Raw genomic sequence first — 12,104 nt, forward strand, 5'->3', positions numbered from 1 at the left:
TTTCTACGCAATGCAGTGCACTAGTGAGTGATGAACAACAGCGACTATTACTTGCCAATCACCTCACTCTGGTTCCTTCTTCCTTCCCTTTCCATGGCCACTTACCTCCCCATTAGACTCTTATTCAGCCATTTACCTCTTCCACCTATATCCTCCTAGCTTCTTACTTCATTCCACCCACCACCTTCCCCCACACCTGGTCTCACCTATCATCTGTTAGTTTGTATTCCTTCCCCTCACCCTTTCATTCTTAAGAGGGCTTCTGCTCCCTTCCTTTCCAGTCCTGATGAAGAAGGGTCTGGGCTCAAAACACTGACTGTTTATTTCTCTCCATATATGCGGCCTGATCTGCTGAGTTCCTACAGCTTTTTGTGTGTGTTGCTCTGGGTTTCCAGCTTCTGAAGAATTTCTTGTGTTTAAAATGTGGTAACGATGCAGGCACACAACATAGACATTCGCTATTGTCCAGCCAAAGACATGCTTGTGTCTTTGTGTCAAAGTGTATCCCAGGGAAACAAGAAATGTTTGGAATACTAAGCTTGGGCATTCAACATAATGAGACCCAGTCCATTCAATCAATCAAAGCTGAGATGATCAGACAAGATGAGATATAACATCTGTGCGAGTGATTAAGACAAGATGAAAAGAGTCTGAGCATGTTCTTGGACAATACTGAGGAACTGTACCAGTGCTCCAAGTTCAAAGTAAATTTATTATCAAAGTACATATATGTCAGAATGTAGAATGCTGAGATTCATTTTTTGCGGGCATACTCAATAAATCTATAATAGGATAATAACCATAATATGAAAGACCTCAACTTGGGCATTGAACCAGTGTGCAAAGTACAACAAACAGTGCAAATACAAAAGGAAAGAAATAATAATAACAAATAACTAAGCAATGAATAATGTGAACGTGAGATGAAGAATCCTGGAAAGTGAGTCTGTAGATTGTGGAAACATTTCAGTGATGGGGCAAGCGAAGCTGAGTGAAATTACCACTTTTGATTCAAGAGCCTGATGGTTGAGGGATAATAACTGTTCCTGAACCTGGTAGTGTGAGTCCTGAGGCTCCTGTACCCTCTTCCTGATGTCAACAGCAGGAAGAGAGCGTGGTTTGGGTGGTGGTGGTCTCTGATGATGGATGCTGCTTTCCTGCAACAACGCTCTGTGTAGATGTCCTTAATGGTGGGGAGAGCGTTACCCATAATGGACTTCGCCACATCCACTACCTTTTGTAGGGTATCCTCTTCAAGGGCATTGGTGCTTCCATACCAGGCTGTAATGCAGGCCAGTCAACAAACTCTCCCCACACATCACTAGAAGTTTGTCAAAGTTTTAGATGTCATGTCCAAGAAAGTAGAAATGCTGCTGTGCCTTCCTCATAGTTGCAGAGGTGGAGAGGGTCCAGGGCAGGTTCTCCGAAATGATAACACTGAGGAATTTAAAGCTGCCGACCCTCTCCACCTCTAAACCTCTAATGAGGACTAGCTCATGGACCTCAGGTTTCCGTGCAGTCAATAATCAACTCCTTGGTCTTGCTGATGTTGAGTAAGAGATTGTTGTAGGACAATTCAGCCAGATTTTCAATGTCCCTCCTATATGCTGATTCATCAGTACCTTTGATTTGACCAACAACAATAGTGTCATCAGCAAACTCAAATACGGCATTGGAGCTGTGCTTAGCCACGCAATCGTGAGTGTAAAGCAGGTAGAGCAGGGGCCTAAGCACGCAGCCTTGTGCTGCACCTGTCTGGATGGAGATTGTGGAGGAGATGCTGCCAAAACGAACTGACTGAGGTCTGCCAGTGAAAAATCGAGGATCCAGTTGCTGAAGGAGATATTGAGGCCGAGGTCTTGAAGCTTATTGATTAGTTTAGAGGGGAAGATGGTATTGAATACCGAGCTGTAATTGATAAAGAGCATCCTGATGTATGTATCTTTGCTGTCCAGATGTTCCAGGGTTGAGTGAAGAGCCATTGAGATAGCATCTGCTTTGGACCTGTTGCGCTGGTAGGCAAATTGAAGTGGATCCAAGTAGTTTCTCAGATGGGATTTGATATGTTTCATCACCAACCTCTTAAAACAGTTCATCACTGTGGATGTAAGTGCTGCTGGATGACAGTCATTGAGGCAGGTTACCACCTTCTTAGGCACTGTTGTAATTGAAACCTGCTTGAAGCTTGGATACCTCAGGCTGCTGAAGCGAGAGGTTAAAGATCTCAGTGAACACTCCATCCAGTTGATCAGCACAGGCTTTTATTACTTGGCCAAGTACCACCTCTGGGCTGGATGCTTTTTGTAGGTTCAGCCTCGTGAGGGGTGCTCACATGTTGGCCTCGGAGACTGAAATCACAGCATCATCGGGGGCTGCAGGAATTTGTGATGGTTCCTCCAAATTTTGACAGTCAAAGCAACCAGAGAAGGCACTGAGCTCATCTGGAAGTGAAGCCCTGTTGTCGTTTATATCCCTTGATTTTACTATATAAGAGGTGATGGTATACATGCCCTGCCACAACTGTCAAGCATCTTTTGTTGATTCAACTTTAGTCCGGAATTGCCACTTTGCCCATGAGTTGGCTCTCCAGAGATCGTACCTGGACCTCTTGTAACCTTCTTGGTCACCAGACCTGAATGCTGCTGATCTGACCCTCAGCAGGTTGTGGATCTCGTGGTTCATCCAGACTCTGAATGATTCTGTTAGGGCACACTCCTCTCTGACTGTTTTTTTAATATAAAGTCTGTGACACTCAACTGTTCTCAGAGTTAATTAATCCAAGATACAAGTAAACAAGATGATAAAAATATTCACTCCTCACATCTGGAAATGAATACATCTGCAGAGTAAGAGAAAATATCTGCTGGCTTGGGATAAATGGGAAGATTGGGTACTGGGTGAAGAAAAACTGCATCTGTGAATCTCAAAAGAAACCCTTTCATCAAATCCCAAGCATATCTGAGATTGATCAGGGCTTTTTCACTACATGGAAAAATTATCTGATGACAGTTTACTGTTTTTCAAACCCATTCATCAATGTTCAGTTTTCCAGCTGTGGGACTCCTGAAGCATTGATCATTGATAACAGGTGTAAAATACAAACTGCTTGAAGGAACTCAGCAGGACAAATAGTATTTCAAACCCAATGTAAATTCATTATCAAAGTATGTTTATGTCACCATATACTACCTTGAGCTTCATTTTCTTGAAGGCATTTAGAGGAAAGTAAAGAAATACTATAGAATTTATGAAAAACTGTACATAAATACTGACAGATAACCAATGAGCAAAAAAGACAAATTGTGCAAATAAAAAATAAATAAATAATGCCTAAAACCTAAGATGTAAATATTCCTTGAAAGTGAGTCTGTAGGTTGTAGCGTTAGTTCCTGTTGAGGTGACAGACAGACCCTGCTGGTTGAAGAATGATAACTGTTCCTGAAGTTGGTGGTGTGGATCTAAGGCTCCTGTACCTCCTGCCCGGTGGTAGTAGTGAGAAGAGAGCAAGGCCTGATTGATAGGGGTCCTTGATAATGGATGCTGCTCTCTTGGAGAAGGGCTCCTTGTAAATATACTCAATGGTGGGGAGGTCTTTGCTTGCAATGGGCTGGGCTGTCTCTACCACTTTCTGTAGGCTTTTCTGTTCCTGGGCATTGGTGTTTCCAGACCAGGTTGTAGGGCAGCCAGTTAGGATATGCTCCACAGTGCATCTATAGAAGTTTGTCAAATTTTTAATGAAGTACTTACAGAGGTGAGGGGATAGTTGATGTTCTCGGATCAGGGCCCTGCATCAGAACTGAATACGTGAAGGGGAGATAGCTGGTTGATGCACCATCAATAACTCACTGAGACGTGAGGCGTGATATCGGCTTTTATTGACTGGAAGAAAGAACAAGCAGTATTTGACCATCATACTACATCCTGGAGACTGAGGGCCGGGCTCAGGCCTCAATCACCTTTATACTGGGGTCCGTGGGAGGAGCCATGGTCAGTGGGAGGGGCCACAGGAACAGTCAGCTGGGGGGGGGGGGGGCATGTCCAGTTAGGTATATGTAGTACACTGGTATAAACAGATGGGAGGGAAGGGTGAGGCAGGGGAAAGAAGGAGCTAGCTGAGGAGGGATATGATGGACAGATGGTGAGGGGGTGGTGTGGAGTTGGCAGACCACAGCTGTTGGTGATAAAGATAGATAGCAAAGAGGGAGGGTAAAAGCCAGATGGTCATGAGGCAACCGGGGTGGGGGGTGGGGGGTTGCAATAGAGACAGAAGCCAGAAGGTGATGTGGAAACGAGGTTTCAGAGAATGAATCTGATAAGGAGCTCAGTGAAACAGTTAGGAGAGATAGAGGGGAAGATGGAACAATTTGGAGAGGGGTTAGGAGAACTGGAAGGCATAATATGTAAATGATGGGCAGATAGGGAATGAAACTGGGTGTTGTGTGTGTGTGTGTGTGTGTGTGTAATAAGAAAGGAGTGCAGGGAGCATTCACTGTACCTTCAGTGCCTATAAAAAGCATCCTCTCCCCCGCTCCCCAAAAGTTTTCAGGTTTACAACATTAAATCACATTGAAATTAAATTGGCTCTTTTTGACACTGATCAACAGGAGAAGACTCTGTGTCAAAGTGAAAACAGATCTCAACAAAGTGATCTAAATTAATTACAAACATAAAACACAAAATAATTGATTGCATGGCGCAGCCAATTCGTTTCAGAAGTCACATAATTAGTTAAATGGAGATTGCCTGTGTGCAGTCAAAGTGTTTCAATCGATTGTAATAAAAATACACTTGTATCTGGAAAGTTGTACTGCTGGTGAATCAGCCTCCAACCTGGTGGCATGAACATTGATTTCTCAAACTTCCAGTAATGCTTCCACTCTCCCCCCCCCCCAACCTTTCACCATTTCCCATCCCCTTTCCCTCTCTCATGTTATCTCCTTGCCCACCCATCACCTCCCTCTGGTGTTCCTGCCCCCCCCCCCCCACCCGGCCCTTTCTTCTTTTTTCCATAGCCTTCTGTCTCTTTCACCAATCAACTTCTCAGCTCTCTCCCCTTCCTGTCCTCTGGGTTTCTCTCTCCCCTCCCCCCACTTTTCAAATCCACTCCTCAGCTTTTCTTCTCCAGTCCTGCTGAAGGGTTTCGGCCCAAAACGTCGACTGTACTTTATTTCCATAGATGCTGCCTGGCCTGCCGAGTTTCTCCAGCATTTTGTGTGTGTTGTCAAGAAGACAAAAGAACATTCCAAGCAATTCCAAGAAAAGGTTATTGAAAAAGCACAAATCAGGAGAGAGATACAAGAAAATTTCCAAGTCAATGCATATCCCTTGGAGGACAATTGAGTTAATCATTATGAAATGGAAAGAATATGGCAGAGCTGTAAATCTACCTAAACCAGGCCATCCTCAAAAACTGAGTGATTGTGCAAGAAGGGGACTAGTGAGGGAGGTCACCAAGAGACCTATGACAACTCTGGAGGAGTTACAAGCTTCAGTGGCTGAGATGGGAGAGACTGAGCATACAACAACTGTTGCCCGGGTGCTTCACCAGTCACAGCTTTATGGGAGAGTAGCAAAGAGAAAGCCACTGCTAAAAAGAAACTCACATGAAATCTTGGCTAGAGTTTGTCAGAAGGCATTTGGGAGACTCTGAAGTCAGCTGGAAGAAGGTTCTGTAGTGTGATGAAAGCAAAATTGAGCTTTTTGGCCATCAGACTAAATGCTATGTTTGGCATAAGCCAAACACTACACATCATTAAAAACACATCATCCCTACTGTGAAGAACAATGGTGTGTGCATCGTGCTGTGGGGATGCTTCACTGCAGCAGGCCCTGGAAGGCTTGTGAAGGTAAAGGGTTAATGCAGCAAAATACGGAAAAATCCTGGAGGAAAACCTGATGCCGTCTGCAAGAGAACTGTGATTTGGGAGAAGATTTGTTTTCCAGCAAGACAATGACCCCAAGCATAAAGCCAAAGCAACACAGGAATGGCTTAAAAACAGCAAAATTAACACCATGGAGTGGCTAAGTCAGAGTCTAGACCTCAATCTATTGATTATTTGTGACTGGACTTGAAAAAGCCTGTACACTCACAATCCCCGTGCAATCTACAGAGCTTGAGCAGTTTTGTAAAGAAGAATGGGGAAAAATTGCAGTGTCCAGATGTGCAAAGCTAAGAGAGATCTATGCATTCAGACTCAAGGCTGTAGTTACTACCAAAGGTGCATCTACAAAGTACTGACTTGAAGGGGATGAGTAATTATGGTATCAATTATTTTGTGTTTAATAATTGTAATGAATTTAGATCAATTTGTAGAAATTTGTTTTCATTTTGGCATGTAAGAGTTGATCTGTTGATCAGTATCAAAAGAGGCAAATTAAATCCGCTGTGATACAATGTTGTAAAATGTGAAAACTTACAAGGGGGTTGAATACTTTCTATAGGCATTGTATATTTGGAAAATTCAATGTTTTAACCATTGTAGATTACCCAGGTGGAATGTGAGATCCTCTTCTTTTAGTTTACATTTTGTATCGCCCTGGCGTTGGTGAAGGCCGAGGACTGACAGGTTGATATGGGAATGGGCGGGTAGTAGAAATGGTATATAATATAGAGATTAGGATAGCTATTGGCCATGCCTCACAAAGAACTGGCTGTTCTATCATCATCACTTCAGTTCCTCTATGGAAAATCAGAAATTGCTGTGAAGGTGGCCATGAAACTACTGAGAAGGTTGATAAATCGGGCCCCTATTTGAGCATAATAACCTTCCTCAATCTTTCCAATGTCACTGCCTTTTGGGCAGACTTAGAAGTACAAAAAAATGCAGAAAGATAACCGGAGCTCAGCAAAAGATGACAGGTAGACTTCTACAATGCAGGTGCCAAAGAACTACCAATGCTAAGAACTTGCAACATAGTGAAAATGAAACTCACAGCAGACCAGTATCGGGTATGTCAGAAGGTGGTGGAGGTTCAACTCAGGCCACCTTCCAGAACTTTGTGATATCCCACATTAGAACAGATGCCATCTCAGAAAGGCCAGCATGGAAATGTATTGACTGCACCAGATATGGAAATATCAGAGAACGCATCACTAATACTATAGAGTTAGTACACGCAGGATGACCACAAGCGAACTGTAACCATTTTGGACCAGATCAGGAGCAACTGTCTGTCAACCCAAATACCTAAAGAGCATATTGCCAATCTAAAGCATATAGGAGTGAGACAATTATCTGGCCTTTTTTGTTTTATGTAATGAATTAGCTGATGTGTCCTTTGTATTTTTTTTTCTCCTTTTAAGCATTGTATCTTGTAAAAACAGTTTCTGGCACTATAGCATAATTGAGGGTCAGAAAGTCCCAGAAAGCAGCTTCTGGTTCAAAAAAGTAGCCATGTTAGTCTGTTGACTATAAGCTGTTACATGAATAAAGAATCTTTATTGATAATTGAAATTGCTCTTTCCATTTTTGAGACAGTGGGAAAGGAAGCTACAAAGTCTACTCAGATGCAGTATGTGTGGCTGTAGTAATGTAGATCACCATTCAGTTTTACAAAAATATCTTTTATGATCATGGTCTAAACTCAACAACTAAAATACAATGATAGGTTTTCACTTATTATACAACATAGTCTTTAATGAATATAATGTAAAGCAAATTGCATGGTGTTCATGTCATATACAACTAAGAGAGCAATTCATGTGATAATTTAGACATAATCCTAAAGCATCTATGTGATATCGAACATTGTCCTTGATTTGTATTCAAAGTTTTTAAATCCTGCTGGTAATTCATGGGAGGTTTCTCTTAAAGAGACTTGTTTATTCCATTTGGAGATTACTACCTTAAAGATTTCTTAACAACAATTTATCCTCCACAATGACTACCTTGGAAGTAGCAATACAATCCCAGCAGACTCCAGGAAATTCTTCCTGCAAAACGTTAGTTTCAGCCACTTCCTCATTTTAATTAAATCCAGTGGAGAAACCAGTATCATAATGCTCATCAAAATGTTGTCCCAAGAAAACAGATGTATATTTTACATAAGTAAACTAGGAACAGGACCAGTGACAAGTTACGTTTGAAATCAACTCAAAGCAGAGCAAGGGTCAAATTATTCTCACCAATATCCTAAACTATTGCTTTGCATTCATCCAGCAACTTGGAGGCAAGTTCATAACTCTGCCGATTTTACTCACAGAGACAGCACTTTCTGGGGACACAATTTACCATTACACATGTGACTCTCAGCCTTCATGTCTTCATCAACAATGTCTGGTCAAATCAAACTTGAATGTGGAAGTAGTGTCTGTGACTTCCTTAGCAAGATCTTTTATAATAATCAAACATCTCTCTGAGTTCCCTGAAAGTTTCCAAACTGAAGCTATTACCACTACTTTGTCACCAATGCAGCCTTCTATATCTCACACAATCAGTGGGATTTTATTCTGAAAGGAAATGCTTTCATCAAAATTGCTTCCCTTAAATTTTTAAAATATTGTTCTCCCTTTATTAGTGTATACCACCTACATTACCTATCAAATATCATTTATTTTTTCTATTGTTCCCATTTTCAAAGTTAAGCATTTCTATCTATATGCTTCCAATTCATAGACATTATCAACTGCAGCCTTTATATATAGTGTAATAACAACTTTTTTTTTTGAAAATAGTGTCAATAATAAGGCTAACATTTATTATTAATCTGTATTAAAAAAAAAGATTGTTCTCCCCCTTCTCTGCCTCTTCCCCCTCCTCCCACTGGCCAGTCCTCTGCTGAAGCACCTCCCACAAATTTAGATCAAGTGACAATGAAGGACTGAAAATGTCGGAATTGACTGTGCCTTGAAGGGGAATGTTCAGGAGGTGATGTTTCCATACACCTACTGACCTGGTCATTCTTGGTAGGGCTTGGGAAGTGCACTCAGATTGGCCTCGAAAGTCATTTCCAGTGTATTCTGCAGATTGGATGCACTGCAGCCATAGTGAAATGGTGGTGGAGAGGATTTAGGGCAAAAAGCAGAGTACCAGCTAAGTGGCTCTCTTTGTATGAGGTGGTGTTAAGTTTCTTGCGTATCACTGGGGCTGCACTCAGGCAGGCAAGCGGAGAATGTTCCATCACACTCTTAGCTCATGCCATGTAGATAGAGAAACGGTTTTAGGCTTTAGGCTGTAAGCAGATAGGTCGTACATCATTGGATACCCAGTCTATAATCTGTTTATTTAGCTAGTGTATTTTCAGACTTTCCCTGGGTAACAAACTAGTTCCACTATTACAGACATCTATAAGTTGGAAAACAGACAGAAATCTCTCCATGTGGTAATCATAGCTGCAAAGTATTGTAATGATACTTTACATAGGGCGTATAACAATGAACTAATATAGTTAAAAAGATATCTGTCCATAGAACTTAAGTATGCATGTTGGACTTTTGATTTTAATGTCATGGGAGCTTGATATTATGCTGAGATGACCATAAATTGGGCATTCATCACCCAGAGATAGCTTGCTGTCTGTAGCTGCCCAGTTAAATCTGCTGTCTGTGGTGATTCCACCAGGATATTGATGTGGAGGGTGTGTTTGCAGCATGTGCCATTGAGTGTCAAGGGCAAGTTAGACTTTAGTTGGAAATGGCTGTTTGCTATTGAGAAGATGTTTTCTCTCACATATTAATAATGTCCATGTGTTGAGTGTGCTGCATGTGGGTGTAGGCTTCTTCATTTGCCCAGGAATTGCAGATATATTTGAACCCTCTGAATTCATCAGTGTTTATTCATTACATTCACTCATTAGCAGCAGTAAACTCAGTATAGCAATTATGTCATTCATGACTTGGTTAATAGTGGGAATACTAACCCACTTTTGATGATAGACAGATCCCCATCTAGAGTACATTTTAAGGCATTGCAACATAGAGCAGAACAGATTGAATGAAGTCATTGATCAGGACTACCTGCCCAGTACTCCCTCATACTGCACCACCCCTGCCACTGGGACTGCCAGTGATTATTTTGGAGTCTGACAGATTGTCTCCAGGATATGCTTGCTCCTCTGAATGTGATGATTCACTCCCAATAAGTATGTTCTGCAGTAGCATTTTTTAATATTTTGCCAGCTAACCTGAACAACAATAATTTAATAATTTTCTCAAATGAGACAAAAATGTGTTGATAATTCCTCTTCACTGAATTTAGGTATTAGACCAAATTTCTTTGCCAAAGCAAAACCATTGGAGTTTTCTTTGTGTCATCATCTCAGGATCATTTAATTTGAACAGATTGATGATTGCAAGTTTCCTCATTTCTTTTTCTTCTCTTTCTAATCTCATTCCCTCCATGCTATCCAAACACCAACAGAAAACTTTGTTTCTTTCCTAAGTGTCACCTGACTAACCTTCCCATTTGAGGATCTGAGGGTACACTGATCCCTACCTAGGGTACTAAATTAACTAAGTAAGCTTTTCATCTCATGCAATTTACTGAGGCATGGCTTTTCTTACGGCAGTAATCATCTTGATAGTGACAATGGGAATAAGCTTATCTTGTGTGTTCAAGTTCTGAAAAGCTCTAGTGAATTTGCTTTATTATTTCTGAATACCAAAGCTTAATTTGTCTCCCAATTGAGCATTAACAATTACTATGTTTCAGGTAAAGTTGCACTTAAAATTATACAACATAACATTTAGTGAATAAAATGAGAAAGGTTAAGTTTTTCACAACTTAACTGATAAATGAGGAGGAATTGGGAGATCATGAGTTTGTAAATGCTGCTGTTGTACCATGGGAGGTTGCATCAAAACAACACTCCACTTATAGATGATGTGCTCCAATTGACTGCCATTTCACCATCAACTCCCATAACAGTGTCTTCTCCATTAAATATGAATTATATTGGTTTCCATCCTTAACAGTGGGCTGAAGGTACAAAATGGTCTTTCCCACCAAGTCCTAGGCATATAATTTTAATTTGTGTGGCCTATTAAACTTTGTTATCATTAGTTACACATTTTGAAAGCATCATTCATAATATCATCAAAAATAAGATGTTGCACCTCCATTATGTATTCATTCCTCTGTTCAATCAGTTCCTCCATTGTGTTGCCAACAATTGTGCTAAATTAATACTGAGCTGTTGAGAGGGCAACCAATGCATTTGCAAGATCCAAATATGAATTGTGAAATCTAGCGGAAGGTTTTAATAAAGTTGATAACTTGTAATGTATGTACTTACATTATTGTAGAATTTACCCTGCTGCTTGGTGTTGGTGCAGATTGGAGATGGCTGTTGTTCTGCCTCATTCTTCTTGGTATTTGACCTTGAGTTATCAGCTTTATTCAGCTGGATCATCTTCTGTGATAAACCAGAAACATCTTCAATGGTTCAATTTAATATCAGAGAATGTATCCAGTATGACAACTGAAACTCTTATTCTCCACAGACATCTGCAAAACAAAAGAAATCCCCGAAGAATGAATGGCTAAAAAAAAGTTAGAAGTCCGAAGCATCAACTCCCCCTCCCCCCTACATGTTCGAGCAGGAAGCATTAGCTCACACCACCCACAAAGCAAGCAATAGAAAAGCCCCCAAAAAGCCCATGATCTGCAGTCCAACAAAAACTGCAATCCACAACGCAGCACTTTGTCATGTCACAGACTTACTCTCACTAACAAGAGACAGTGGGTGCCACCCTTTCCACAGTGAGAGGGAGACAACAGATCACTATTTCAGTGTTACAACCTGAAGTGACACTTACTCAAGCTGATGACCCAACTCAAGAACCAGCAAACTCTTCCCCCACCGAGAGAGTGATCACTTGAGCCCAGAGGCCTCTGACAGCTGCACCTGCTGTCTTGATGTTCTGATCTCTGTGATGTTCCAGTTGGCGACACTAGTGAGGAATCTATTCATCCACAAGGGCCATACACCGAAGGCTACAAGGTGCACATCTTCCAGGGCACTCCCGGAGGTATTAAAAATGCTAGGCTGCCTGGTGAGCTCTGGAAGTGGAAACCCCACAGCCATGTAGGACCACAGTTTGAGTGAGCTGTAGATCACGGACTCCCACAGGATCCCACCCTCCTTGAAAAGGTAAAAAAAGACAT

The sequence above is a fragment of the Hypanus sabinus genome, chromosome 4 (assembly GCF_030144855.1).
Source record: "Hypanus sabinus isolate sHypSab1 chromosome 4, sHypSab1.hap1, whole genome shotgun sequence".
Taxonomy (NCBI): Eukaryota; Metazoa; Chordata; class Chondrichthyes; order Myliobatiformes; family Dasyatidae; genus Hypanus; species Hypanus sabinus.